The sequence below is a fragment of the Hemitrygon akajei genome, chromosome 8 (genome assembly GCF_048418815.1).
Source record: "Hemitrygon akajei chromosome 8, sHemAka1.3, whole genome shotgun sequence".
In the NCBI taxonomy this organism is placed as follows: domain Eukaryota; kingdom Metazoa; phylum Chordata; class Chondrichthyes; order Myliobatiformes; family Dasyatidae; genus Hemitrygon; species Hemitrygon akajei.
In genome coordinates, this window is record NC_133131.1 from 115,206,731 (window position 1) to 115,219,738 (window position 13,008).

At 40.4% G+C, this 13,008-nt stretch overlaps 1 protein-coding gene across 2 annotated transcripts in view; it reads left to right on the top strand.

Annotated features, from left to right (window-relative positions):
- plcl2 (phospholipase C like 2) overlaps positions 1-13,008 on the top strand; it is a 229,962-nt gene that overhangs the window by 193,230 nt on the left and 23,724 nt on the right. The gene's annotated exons all lie outside the window — the stretch shown is intronic.

Genomic DNA, 13,008 nt, shown 5'->3' on the forward strand with positions numbered 1-13,008 from the left:
AACCTAAAAATGGGGTTTGAGTATGTCTCAGACTCACTATCTATTTACCCAAAGACGACTTCTCTAAAAGAGAAAAACATTCTCACCTATAAATGTGCTACAAAATGTTCAAGAATGTAAGTGGCTCTTTGATTAGTAATCAAAGCTCTCTTAAAAGTTCCTACTGGGAATTTCTATAGGAAGCCTCTAAATTAGCATATTCAAATTTGGTGAAAGACTTGGAGCAATTTAGTGAAACCATTTATCTAATTTTATGTCAATGTTCCACTGAAGTCACTGGGCTAATTGAATTTTATTTCTTACATCCTTCACATACATGAGTAAAATCTATACATTACATCTCCATCTACATGTGCAATCATAGTAATTTATAATAATTTATAATAAATAGAACAGTCAATGTAACATAGAACACACTCAAATCAGTGTGAGTTAATCAGTCTGATGGCCTGGCAGAAGAAGCTGTCCCAGAGCCTGTTTGTCCTGGCTTTTATGCTGCAGTACCATTTCCCGGATGGTAGCAGCTGGAATAGATTGTGGCTGGGGTGACACAGGTCCCCAATGATCCTACGGGCTCCTTTTACAGAGCTGTCTTTGTAAATGTACTGAATCATGAGAAGTTCACAACTACAGATGTGCTGCGCTGTCTGCACCACTATTTGCAGAATCCTGCAATTAAGGGAGGTACAGTTCCCATACCAGGCAGTGATGCAGCCAGTCAGGATGCTCTCAATTGTGTCCCTGTAGAAAGTTCTTAGGATTTGGGGGCCCATACCAAAGTTCCTCAACCGTCTGAAGTGAAAGAGGCACTGTTGTGCCATTTTCACCATACAGCTGATGTGTACAGACCACGTGAGGTCCTTGGTGATGTGGATGCAGAGGAACTTAAAGCTGTTTACCCTCTCAACCCTGGATGCATTAATGTCAATAGGGGTTATACCATCTCCATTCCTCCTGTAATCCACAACCAGCTCCTTTGTTTTTGCAATATTGAGGGAGAGGTGGTTTTCTTGGCACCACTGTGTCAGAGAGATGACTTCTTCCCTGTAGGCCTCCTCTTTATTCCTTGACATAAGGCCAATCAATGTAGTGTTGTCGGCAAATTTAGTTAGCAGATAAAGCTGTGGGTAGCAACACAGTTGTGGGTATACAGGGAGTAAAGGAGGGGACTTAGTACACAGCCCTGAGGGGCTCCTGTATTGAGAGTCAGAGGGGTGGAGGTGAGCGAGCCCACTCTTACCACCTGCTGGTGATCTGACAGAAAGTCCAGGATCCAGCTGCATAAGGCAGGGTCATGCCCGAGGTCTCTGAGCTTCATGTTGAGCCTGGTTCGAATTATGATGTTGAATGCTAACCTGTAGTCCAAGAACTGCATTCTCACATAAGCATCCTTCTTCTCCAGATGTGTAAGGAGGGTATGTAGAACAGTGGCTGTTGTATTGTCTGTTGATCAGTTGTGTCAGTAGGCGAATTGTAGGGGTCCAGTTTGGGTGGTAGCAAGTTGCAGATATAATCCTTGACCAGCCTTTCAAAGCATTTGCTTATTATTGAGGTAAGTGGAACAGGACGCCAGTCGTTCAGGCATGTTACCTTGGTCTTTTTTGGTACAGGGACAATGGTCGATAATTTGAAGCAGGAGGGCATTGTACACTGGGAGAGGGAGAGATTAAAAATGTCAGTAAAACCACCTGCCAGTTGTGCTGTACACATCCTGAGTACTCGTCCGGGGACGCAGTCAATTCCCACAGTCTTGCGAGTGTCCACTCGTTGGAAACATCTGTGTACCTCAGACTCAGAGATGACCAGGTTGCAGATTGTAGTGGTGGCTTTCCTCAGAGGCTCAGAGGTAGCGACATCGAACCAAGCATAAAAGTAATTGAGCTCATCTGGAAGAGAGGCCACCATGTTGTCTGCACCACAACGATTGGCTTTGAAGTCTGCGATGGTATGCAGCCCTCACAAGTCACCTGTGCTTTTCGTTGTGAATCTTGACTCAGTTTTGTCCCTGTATTGTTGTTTCACAGTCTTGATTGTTTTGCGCAGATCATAGCTGCTTTTCTTGAGCTCTTGCTGACCACTGGCAGCATAAGCTCTGTGTTGCATGGTAAGTGTTGCTCACATGGAACTATTGATCCAGCATTTCTGGTTTGGGAAGACGCTGACCAACTTCTGGGGGACAACATCGTTGATGCACTTCTAGATGACCCTATCAGTGAGTTCAGAGACATCCTCATCATGGAAGACATTCCAGCTGATGTCATCGAAGCAGTCCTGCAGCATGGAGGCCGATTGGTGGGACCAGCAGTGGATGGTTTTAACTATGGCTGCCTCTTGTTTCAGCTTCTGCCTGTACGTCGGCAAAAGTAGGATCAAAGAGTGATCTGATTTTCCAAAAGCTGGGCGAAGGAGAGCTTTGTAAGTGTTGCAGAAGAGAGTGCAGCAGTGGTCAAGTATCTTATCTCCACGAATGCTCACCTGGATGTGCTGACAAAACTTTAGAGAAACTTTCGTCAGTGATGCTCGATTAAAGTCAGTGGCAACGATGAAGGCATCCTCTGGGTGTGCAGTCTCCAGCATGTTGATGGTCTCCTACAGTTCCTTGAGAGCCATGTCAGTATCAGTCTGCAGCAGAATATACACCGCTGTGATGATAACAGCCGTGAGCTCCCTAGGCAGCCAGTAGGGTCTGCACAGTAGCACCAGGTGTTCCAGGTCTGGGGAAATAAAAGGATTTAAGAACATGCACATTCTGGGGTTGCACCAAGTATTTTTGACCATGAAGCATACCCCTCCTCCTTTACTCTTCCCAGAACAGGGAGAACCCAGAGGGCTTGATGGCGTGATCCAGTATATCCTCCATCAGCCATATCTGAAACACAAAACGTTGCATTCCTTTGTTTCATGCTGATAGGACATTCTGGCTTTCAATTCACTAAGATTGTTGTCCAGGGACTGAACGTTTGCCAGGAGTGTGCTAGGGAATCAGTAACCTGAAGTTTCCTTTTGTTTCAAAAAAGAAAGAAAGCATTAGCATAGTACCTGATCTAGAGCATCCTGATGTATGTTCAGGATAGGTATCCAGACTTCCTTGAATTAAAACTGTTATAGCTGTTTAGATGTGTAGTTGCAGAACTGTACTGGGGATGTTCTCATTTGGAGGTTGCTGTTAGTCAGGTTTGAAGTTTAAGAAGTGAGTGACAAAGAGAGATATATCATTAAATTGAAGCAACATCACTGATTTTTTGTAAATTGCATCTTTTCATAGTTAGCTTCAAGTCATTGAAGTGGGTCAAAGTTACCAGAAGCAGCTAAGATGTTTCAAAGGTGCATCATAAAAATTCTGAAAATGTTACAAGTTGCACTTGGTTGCATTGGATGGTCTAGACTCGTCTGCTATGGTTCAGTAAAGTAGGAGTCTACCTGCTCCCCTGTTAATGAATTCTAAAGGCCATTCTGATAATATTTGAAGATCACCCACTCCTTTATCAATGGGTTCCTCTGAAGTGATGCAGATCTCATTGCCAACATTTCAAACGATATATTAAAAATATTAGTTATCTTTTTCTTTCCTAAATATTTATAAATTCTCTTGCCAATTTTCATAACTGTGCACATCCTTGCAATCATTTTCTGATCCTGTTCCAGTATTCTCAATCACTACTGTGGCGATCTCTGATTATTTCCTTATCACTCTCATCTTCTTGTTCCTCTCATTCTGTTTGCATCTACCCCAGCAAAAAATAAGCACCATCAAATTGTTTTCAATTTAACATTCAAATTCTTAACCTTCTAGTCTTCTTCTCTCTTGTGGTCACAATGATGTTGCAGCTTTTGATTTAGTCAGGCATTTCCTCTAATCCAAAGGTTCCCAACTTTTTTAATGCCATGGACTGGTACCATTAAGCTAGGGATCTGTGGACCCCAGGTTGGCAACCCCTGCTTTAATCCATCTTTGGTTTCCTTTTTCACTGTAAAACTCTGATTTCATTTGAGCCAGGCATTCGTCTAGTACTGCTCTCACCTTTGGGCAGAGAGCTGAGCATATGTAATGGATATCTGGCTGAGTACTGTATTGTTTAATCTGTATAAATTATTTCAAATAGTAACAAGGCCCTGCTCTGCACTTCCACAATTGCTTCATACTCTGGGATTATCCTGGTGAACAAAGAAAACAAAAAAGATTTACAACATTATATCTTTGTTGTTCAACAAAGTGCTTCCAAGATCTGTCCTAACACTGCCCTAGATCAGTGATACTACAAGTCACATTCTTTAAGTAGACATCCAGGCATTTTTAAAATTATGATGAGTCCCAAGTCCCTGCCATTCTCTGTGCAGAAGTATTTTCCCTCATTTTGTTTCTAATCTTTCTATTATTAAGCCTTGGCTTCCTTTCTAACCCCACCAAATCTACACTGAAATGTTTATTTTTCCTGCATTTACTGCTCTTCACTTCTAACAAGCACCAGGGACCCATGGACTTTTTTTCACCAAGCTAGGAAAAGTGTTTAGTTGTCTCTATTACTTCCTCTCCATCTTTGTCAACTCAGCCTGCACTCACAAAGTGTCAGTTTGGGTTGACAAAGGGCAGAAGAAATTAAATGTAGCAAATTATTTCTGTACCCGAAATTTATATACAGAGATTTCAAATACAAATCTATTGATTTTAAAACTTTTTACAAAACAAAGTTTTTACAAAGTTTAAAGCAAATTTTAAACTTTTATAAAACACGGAGCTATTGCAACCAGTTCTGGTCACTATATTTTAGAACGACCTGCCCAAGGGAGGTCTGGAAGGAATTTATTAGGATGATAGTAGCAGTGAAAGATTTCAGAAAAGGTAGTTGAAGGGGGCATGGAAAACCAAAATAGGATTAAGTGGGTAAACAAAAGAACTGTTCCCTTCAGCAGATGGTTCAAGGAACAAAGGGCACATATTTAAAGTGAAGGGCAGAAGAAGGAGCGGGGGTGGGAGGGGCGGGCTTGCGGTAAAGCAGCAGGGAGAGAAATATCTCTACATGGTGCATGATTATGATTTGGAGCCTGTTGCCTGTGAGATTCTTGGAAGAAATGAAACAACATTCTGAAAGGGAATTAGATAGTCACATGAGGGAAAGTAATTTGCAGGGTGGCTGGGAATATTAATGGGAAATGGTGGGGGTAGGGATGGAGTGGGACAGACTACCACAGTTCACAGTAGTGGAGGCAATCTGTGCCAATCCGTTTCCTTCAGCAATGTGGTATTTCAATGATGCTGTGATTAAATTTCAATGGACCATCTCAGGGTTTGCCACTCATTGCAGTCTCACATTTTCTATGCAGAACACTGATCCAGGAACCAGAAGACACTGCCACTGTGTAACTACAATGATATTTTCCCAAAACTTCATTGAAAATATGCTTAGAACCATTCACGTCCATAGAAGCTAGACCACAGAATTCATAAGTAAGAGTGACTGTCATTCAGTCAATGTAGATATTAATTAAAAATTTTCTGTTTCTGCACAGCATGTTCACTTTTCTCAATATGATATTAAGCTCTTACCATGAAGTAGGATTCCTGAAATCTATGTCATGAGCCTATTAAGTGAAGTGAGAAAAAGAAATATTCTCACAGATGCATCATGAATAGATAATCCTCTGTCATTGAAGTGTCTGCATGCAGTAAAACCACTCCAGCGTGATACTTTCAAAGTAAAGGTCATTAATGACCTCTTTATTGAAGAGAGTAATTTCTCATTTATATTCACTACAACATTTTTCAATTTGACACTTAATAGTCAAAATTTTCAAAAATTAAATATAAAGAGCTATGAGTAAATTTAATCTCCTGTTTATTTCAGTGGAGTATTTTTATTTAATTGATATTTGCTTTGGCCTCAGTAGCTAACTAAGTTTGATAAGTTACTGGGGGAATTTAATTCTGTCAGTAGAACTGAATTAACCTGTATTAAAAGCAAGTTGGAATTTATCTGAAAAAATATTTTGGTGTACAAATTTGATTTTGCACAATTAAATGGTAAATATGTATAAAACAAACAATATTTAAGAAATATATTAAATATTTATTATCTTTACATCCAACTTCAAGAACTGTGAAAAGAAGGCTTCCAGAGCAATGGTGTCAAAATATTTATGTTATTAGCTTAGTCAAGAGATCAGTGAATTTATCCAATTAACAGATTAGTTCCCAGATTTGAATCGTTAATCCATGTCTTGTTTAAAATGGGTAATCTCCAAAACCATAACAATTGACCTCACAACCCTAAAAATATTGCTTATTTATAATATTAATAGTCATTAGTTTTAAATTTGATTCTCCTGTAAATAACACGTTTATTTTGTGCATTAGTTAAACACTTAATTAAAACTTCTACTATTAAAACCATTTACTGATGTCTTCAAACAAAATTCACAGAGTGAGTAAAAGGTGCCAGACACATGCTGACGGGTGAGAGTGGGAAGAGTAGCTTTTGTTAGTTTGCTAACCTCAATTCTTTCGATAGACAGATTCAAGATAAAGTTCAGTTTTACTTTTGTAATTTCATGTTTTTAAGAATTAACAAGTTCCTTGAGCTTCTTGAGCTTCACATATTTCTCTGGTTGTGCAACCTGTTATCTCTTCTGTGTATTTTATAGAAATGGTGTTTCTAGGTTATTTTTAGGAAACATTCAGGATGGACAAGAATGATAATCTCAAATAAAGAAAAAAAATTAAGAGTTATAAGCTTTAGTTTTGTGTTGCTTTCAGCTAATGAAGGTTTTTTTTGTTCAGAGGTACTCCTTTGAAATGCTTGAGGATATTTCAGTATATTTAATGCAGGTTGTTATTTATTAAAGAACATACTGTATAGTGTTTCACTATTGTACCCAGCTATGGCCAAAAAACAGCATTGCAATGATTACCACATAATATTTTAATTTTATAGTAATGGAACAGACAGATCAGACAACATCTGTAACTGAATTAATGTTTCTTCCAATGAAGACTTTATCTGGACTTGTTGTTTTCGTTTCAGATTATCTCCATCTGCATACTGTGCCTTTAATTTATATTTTAATGATGTTAATTAAAAGCTAACTATTGGCCAGGACACAGAAATTCCCCTATCATTCTTTGAAATAGTAGCCTAAGTGGACAGACAGAACTTGGCTTAACATCATACAAAAGACACCTCTGTCAAGTCGGTGTTTGCTTGATATGAGCTAAGTTGTCATTTCCGTATGCAGTGGCTTGCTCTATAACACTTTGTATTGCATTCCATTTATGTATGCTATCTGCCTGTTTTTTGGGTGGCAGGATGGAGATACATCTCTACCAAAGGAGATGTAAAGCCACCTTCCCTCCACTAGCCTGCAGATCACCCTTGGGCAAGGCCTTAGCCTCTCTCCCCCCCCCCCCCCCCCCCCACTGATCACAGTCACATGAAACCATGGGAGCAATTGGTGGATGGTTGTATAAGCAGTTGGTGCATATTACAAGTCCTAGCTATGCGACCATTGATGCCAGGCAGACAATCTCTAAGGAGTAGTGATAATGGCTGGGGTCACCCGTCTTGTGAAGACACTGCCCAGAAAAAGGCAATGCCAAATCAACTCTGTAGAAAAATTTGCCAAGAACAATCATGGTCAAGGCACAACACATAATGAATGAATGGACCTCCCTGTTTGGGGACAGCACACCCACGTCAAAGCAAAGTCACTTCCCATGGTGGCTGAAATGCAGATAAGAAGAATAAAGGTATATTGCATTTACTGTATAGCAAAGTATTGGTGTGCAAAACTCCACTCTGCCTGCTGCTATCTGACAGGAGAGAATGAATTGCCTAGCATAAGTTATCACTCTCATACATCAGTGGACAGCAAACTCTTGAGAAGTTGCTGATTTCTTTAGTCATTGTTCAGAAAGAGCACTACAGAAATAGTCACATTAATAACTGTTGTGCCTCTACGTTATGGCAGCTGCCAAACTTCAGCAGAGAAGTCTCATGCACTATTCCACACCAAGGCTCAGGGAAGAGTACTGCCCCTTAGATATATTGCATGTTTGCAGCCACCAGCTGTCAGACCTTGTCACTTTTCTAGAAGATACAAAAGCCTGAACACACGTGTAATAAGATTTACTTTTTACTGCCTCTTTATGATCTTGCACTTTATTGACTACCTGCACTGTACTTTCTCTGTTGTTGTTCTACTTTATTCTGCATTTTGTTTCTTTACCTTGTACTAACTCAATACACTGTGTAATGATCTGATCTGTATGAACGGTATGCAAGGGAAGCTTTTCACTGTATCTTGGTACATGTAGCAATAATAAACCAATTCCAATTCCTCAAGCAGCTTCTCTTGCCCTCTTTGCTCTCTGCTTGTTCTCCAACTCATGGTGCAGTCCATACAAATACTGGAGAGCTTCAGTTTATGCTGCAGTACTCTGTAAACATTTAGAATCTTTAAAACTTTACATTTTAAACTGAAACAATTTTTTTCAATTGAGTAAGTCCTTAGTTAAGGATTGCATCAATGATCAAAATAGTTGGATGATGCCTGTGTTCTAAAAGATTTTAGAGTTTTAAAAAATTGTTTCAGCGACATGAACTGCTTTATAGTTCTGAGAATGAATCATAACAATGGATGAAGCAGTAAGTGAAGATGAAGGAAACAATAAAATGTGAATGACAACCAAATAAACAGAAAAAAAACATAAATTGGACCACAAAATACCAAACAATTAACTTATACCAAACAAAGTACCCAATCAGTGGATAGAAATGAGAGTGGGGAACATGATTAGGAAACTGGCCATTTGGAAACAGATTGAAACCTGTTAGAGTTTCAGAAGTCGGCCGAGCAGTTATAGGTTATTAATAGGTTTAAACCATACATGGATTTAAATTTTACAAGAGACACATTAGCAAAACCACATTGCCAGGTTTCGCTGGGAGGAATTACAATGATGGGATTCTCTTTTGACTGTTTTTAAGAGGAACATCTGGCATTTTTTAATATCTTGTCATAATTTGTGATATTCCAGCTACTGTGATGGATTGATAATGGATTGATTAAACTAGCCAAGAATATAAAGGAGGATAGTAAAAGCTTCTTTAGGTATGTGAATAGCAGATGAACTGACGAAAATTTATATTAGGCAAGAAACGGTGTTGGATAGACTGTTGAGTCTGAAGGCTGATAAGTCCCCGGGACCTGATGGTCTGCATCCCAGGGTACTTAAAGAGGTGGCTCTAGAAATCATGGATGCATTGGTAATCATTTTCCAATGTTCTATAGATTCAGGAACAGTTCTTGCTGATTGGAGGGTGGCTAATGTTGTCCCACTTTTCAAGAAAGGAGGGAGAGAGAATACAGGGAATTATAGACCGGTTAGCCTGACGTCAGTGGTGGGAAAGATGCTGGAGTCAATTATAAAAGAGGAAATTACGACACATTTGGATAGCAGTAGAAGGATCAGTCTGAGTCAGCATGGATTTATGAAGGGAAAATCATGCTTGACTAATCTTCTGGAGTTTTTTGAGGATGTAACTATGAAAATGGACAAGGGTGAGCCAGTGGATGTAGTGTACCTGGACTTCCAGAAAGCTTTTGATAAAGGCCCACATAGGAGATTAGTGGGCAAAATTAGGGCACATGGTATTGGGGGCAGAGTACTGACATGAATTGAAAATTGGCTGGCTGACAGGAAACAAAAGAGTAGTGATTAACGGGTCCCTTTCGGAATGGCAGGCTGTAACCAGTGGGGTACTGCGAAGTTCGGTGCTGGGACCGCAGCTGTTTACAATAAATTAATGATTTAGATAAAGGAATTAAAAGTAACATTAGCAAATTTGCTGATGACACAAAGCTGGGTGGCAGTGTGAAATGTCATGAGGATGTTATGAGAATGCAGTGTGACTTGGACAGGTTGGGTGAGTGGGCAAATGTATGGCAGATGCAGTTTAATGTGGATAAATGTGAGGTTATCCACTTTGGTGGCAAGAACAGGAAGGCAGATTACTATCTAAATGGAGTCAATTTAGGAAAAAGGGAAGTACAACGAGATCTAGGTGTTCTTGTACATCAGTCAATGAAAGCAAGCATGCAGGTACAGCAGGCAGTGAAGAAAGCTAATGGCATGCTGGCTTTTATAACAAGAGGAATTGAGTATAGGAGTAAAGAGGTCCTTCTGCAGCTGTACAGGGCCCTGGTGAGACCCCACCTGGAATATTGTGTGCAGTTTTGGTCTCCAAATTTGAGGAAGGACATTCTTGCTATTGAGGGAGTGTAGCGTAGGTTCACAAGGTTAATTCCCAGAATGGCGGGACTGTCATATGTTGAAAGATTGGAGCGACTGGGCTTGTATACACTGGAATTTAGAAGGATGAGAGGGGATCTGATCGAAACATATAAGATTATTAAGGGATTGGACACACTGGAGGCAGGAAGCATGTTCCCGCTGATGGGTGAGTCCAGAACTAGAGGCCACAGTTTAAGAATAAGGGGTAGGCCATTTAGAACAGAGATGCGGAAAAACTTTTTCACCCAGAGAGTTGTGGATATGTGGAATGCTCTGCCCCAGAAGGCAGTGGAGGCCAAGTCTCTGGATAGATAGAGCTCTCATAGATAGCGGGGTCAAGGGATATGGGGAGAGGGCAGGAACGGGGTACTGATTGTGTATGATCAGCCATGATCACAGTGAACGGTGGTGCTGGCTAGAAGGGCCAAATGGCCTACTCCTGCACCTACCGTTTATTGTCTGTAATGAAGTAAAGATTTCTTCTCATCTTGTGATTTGCCTCTTTTTCAACCGGTTTTGTGAATGATTGATATTTGCTAAATGTTGATGTTCATCTGGATCTAATCAAGGACTTCCTTTTTGTTATGGTTGTTCTGGAAGTTTTCATCAGTAGCACACTAGAATACTTAGCTCTTCCAGTTTGTGATCTATCTAAACAAGCCCTGAGAAAGTCTAACACCTCAAGAACCAAAAAAAGCACTCCTGCTCGTTAAGGCTCATGAAAAGTCCTCCAAGAAAAGTTTACCAATAACCTACATGGGCTTGTAATCAAATAATAACAGGACAAGGAGAGGAAGTTAATTGGATAGGAAATGTTGAGTGTATTATGCCCCAAACACTGGAAAATAGGACTAGCTCAAGTGGACAACTTGGTTGGCATAGGCAAGTTGGGCCAAAGGGCCATTTTCAGTGTTGTGTAACCACGTGGCCTATTCTCATGCAGGCTCTTTGCCATCAACCCCACTCCCAAAGTAAAAACATTGAAAGTACTGGAAATACTCATCAGGGTAGGCAGCATCAGTCATGAGACAATTAAGGGCAATATTTGAGGTTGATGTCTGAAATCAAACTGGTAAAAATTTGTTATTTAACTGGTTGTGAGCCATCCTAATCCAGCCTGGCCTATGTGTGAGTCCAATGTGGCTGCATCCAAAGGCTGCTATTGTCCCTTCCTCATCTGCAGAAAGAAGAATCTTAGCTTAAGTTAGAACATGCACAAGGAACAGTACAGCACAGGACAGCTCCTTAGTCCCTTAACTTTGGGCCAGATTAATTAAACTAGTAGTTAAATGCCTCACTAAATTAAACCCTTCTTCTCCCATGATGTCCATATGTGTCCATTCTCTTCACATTCTTAAACACTCCTGTCATGTTGTTCCGTTGTTTAAAAAAGGCTCTAAAAATAACCCGGGAAATTATAGGCCGGTAAATTTGATGTCAGTAGTAGGTAAATTATTGGAAGGAGTACTAAGAGATAGGATCTACAAGTATTTAGATAGACAGGGGCTTATTAGGGAGAGTCAACACGGCTTTGTGCATGGTAGGTCATGTTTAACAAATTTATTAGAGTTTTTCAAGGAGGTTACAAGGAAAGTGGATGAAAGGAAGGCAGTGGATGTTGTCTACATGGGCTTCAGTAAGGCCTTTCACAAGGTCCCCCATGGGAGGTTAGTTAGGAAGATTCAGTTGCTAGGTATACATGGAGAGGTAGTAAATTGGATTAGACATTGGCTCAATGGGAAAAGTCAGAGAGTGGTAGTGGAGGATGCTTTTCCTCAGCCTGAATAGTGGTAGTGGAGGCCTGTGGCTAGTGGTATGCCACAGGGATCAGTGCTGGGACCATTGTTATTTGTCATCTATCTCAATGATCTGGATGATAATGTGGTAAATTGCATCAGCAAATTTTCTGATACAAAGATTGGAGGTGTAGTGGACAGTGAGGAAGGTTTTCAAAGCTCGCAGAGGGATTTGGACCAGCTGGAAAAATGGGCTGAAAAATGGCAGATGGAGTTAAATACAGACAACTGTGAGGTATTGCACCTTGGAAGGACAAATCGACTTACAGGAAGGATATTAATATGGTTGAAAGAGTGCAGAGAAGATTTACAAGGATGTTGCCAGGACTTGAGAAACTGAGTTACAGAGAAAGGTTGAATAGGTTAGAACTTTATTCCCTGGAGCGTAAAAGAATGAAGGGAGATTTGATAGAGGTATATAAAATTATGATGGGTCTAGGTAGAGTGAATGCAAGCAGGCTTTTTCCACTGTAGTTAGGGGAGAAAAAAAACCAGAGGACATGGGTTAAGGGTGAAGGGGGAAAAGTTTAAAGGGAACATCAGGGGGAACACAGAGAGTGGTGGGAGTGTGGAATGAGCTGCCAGATGAAGTGGTAAATGCGGGCTCACTTTTAACATTTAAGAAAAACTTGGACAGGTACATGGATGAGAGGTGTATGGAGGGATATGGTCCAGGTGCAGGTAGTGGGACTAGGCAGAAAAATGGTTCGGCACAGCCAAGAAGGGTCAAAAGGCCTGTTTCTGTGCTGTAATGTTCTATGGTTCTATGTTTTCTACTAGATTACCTCTGGCACTCACCACTCTAGCAGACACTCACCACTCTCTGTGGAAAAAGAAAACTTCTCCCACATATTTCCTTTGAACTTCTACCTTTTAACTTAAATTCATACCCTCTAATATTAGATATTCAAACCTAGGAGGGAG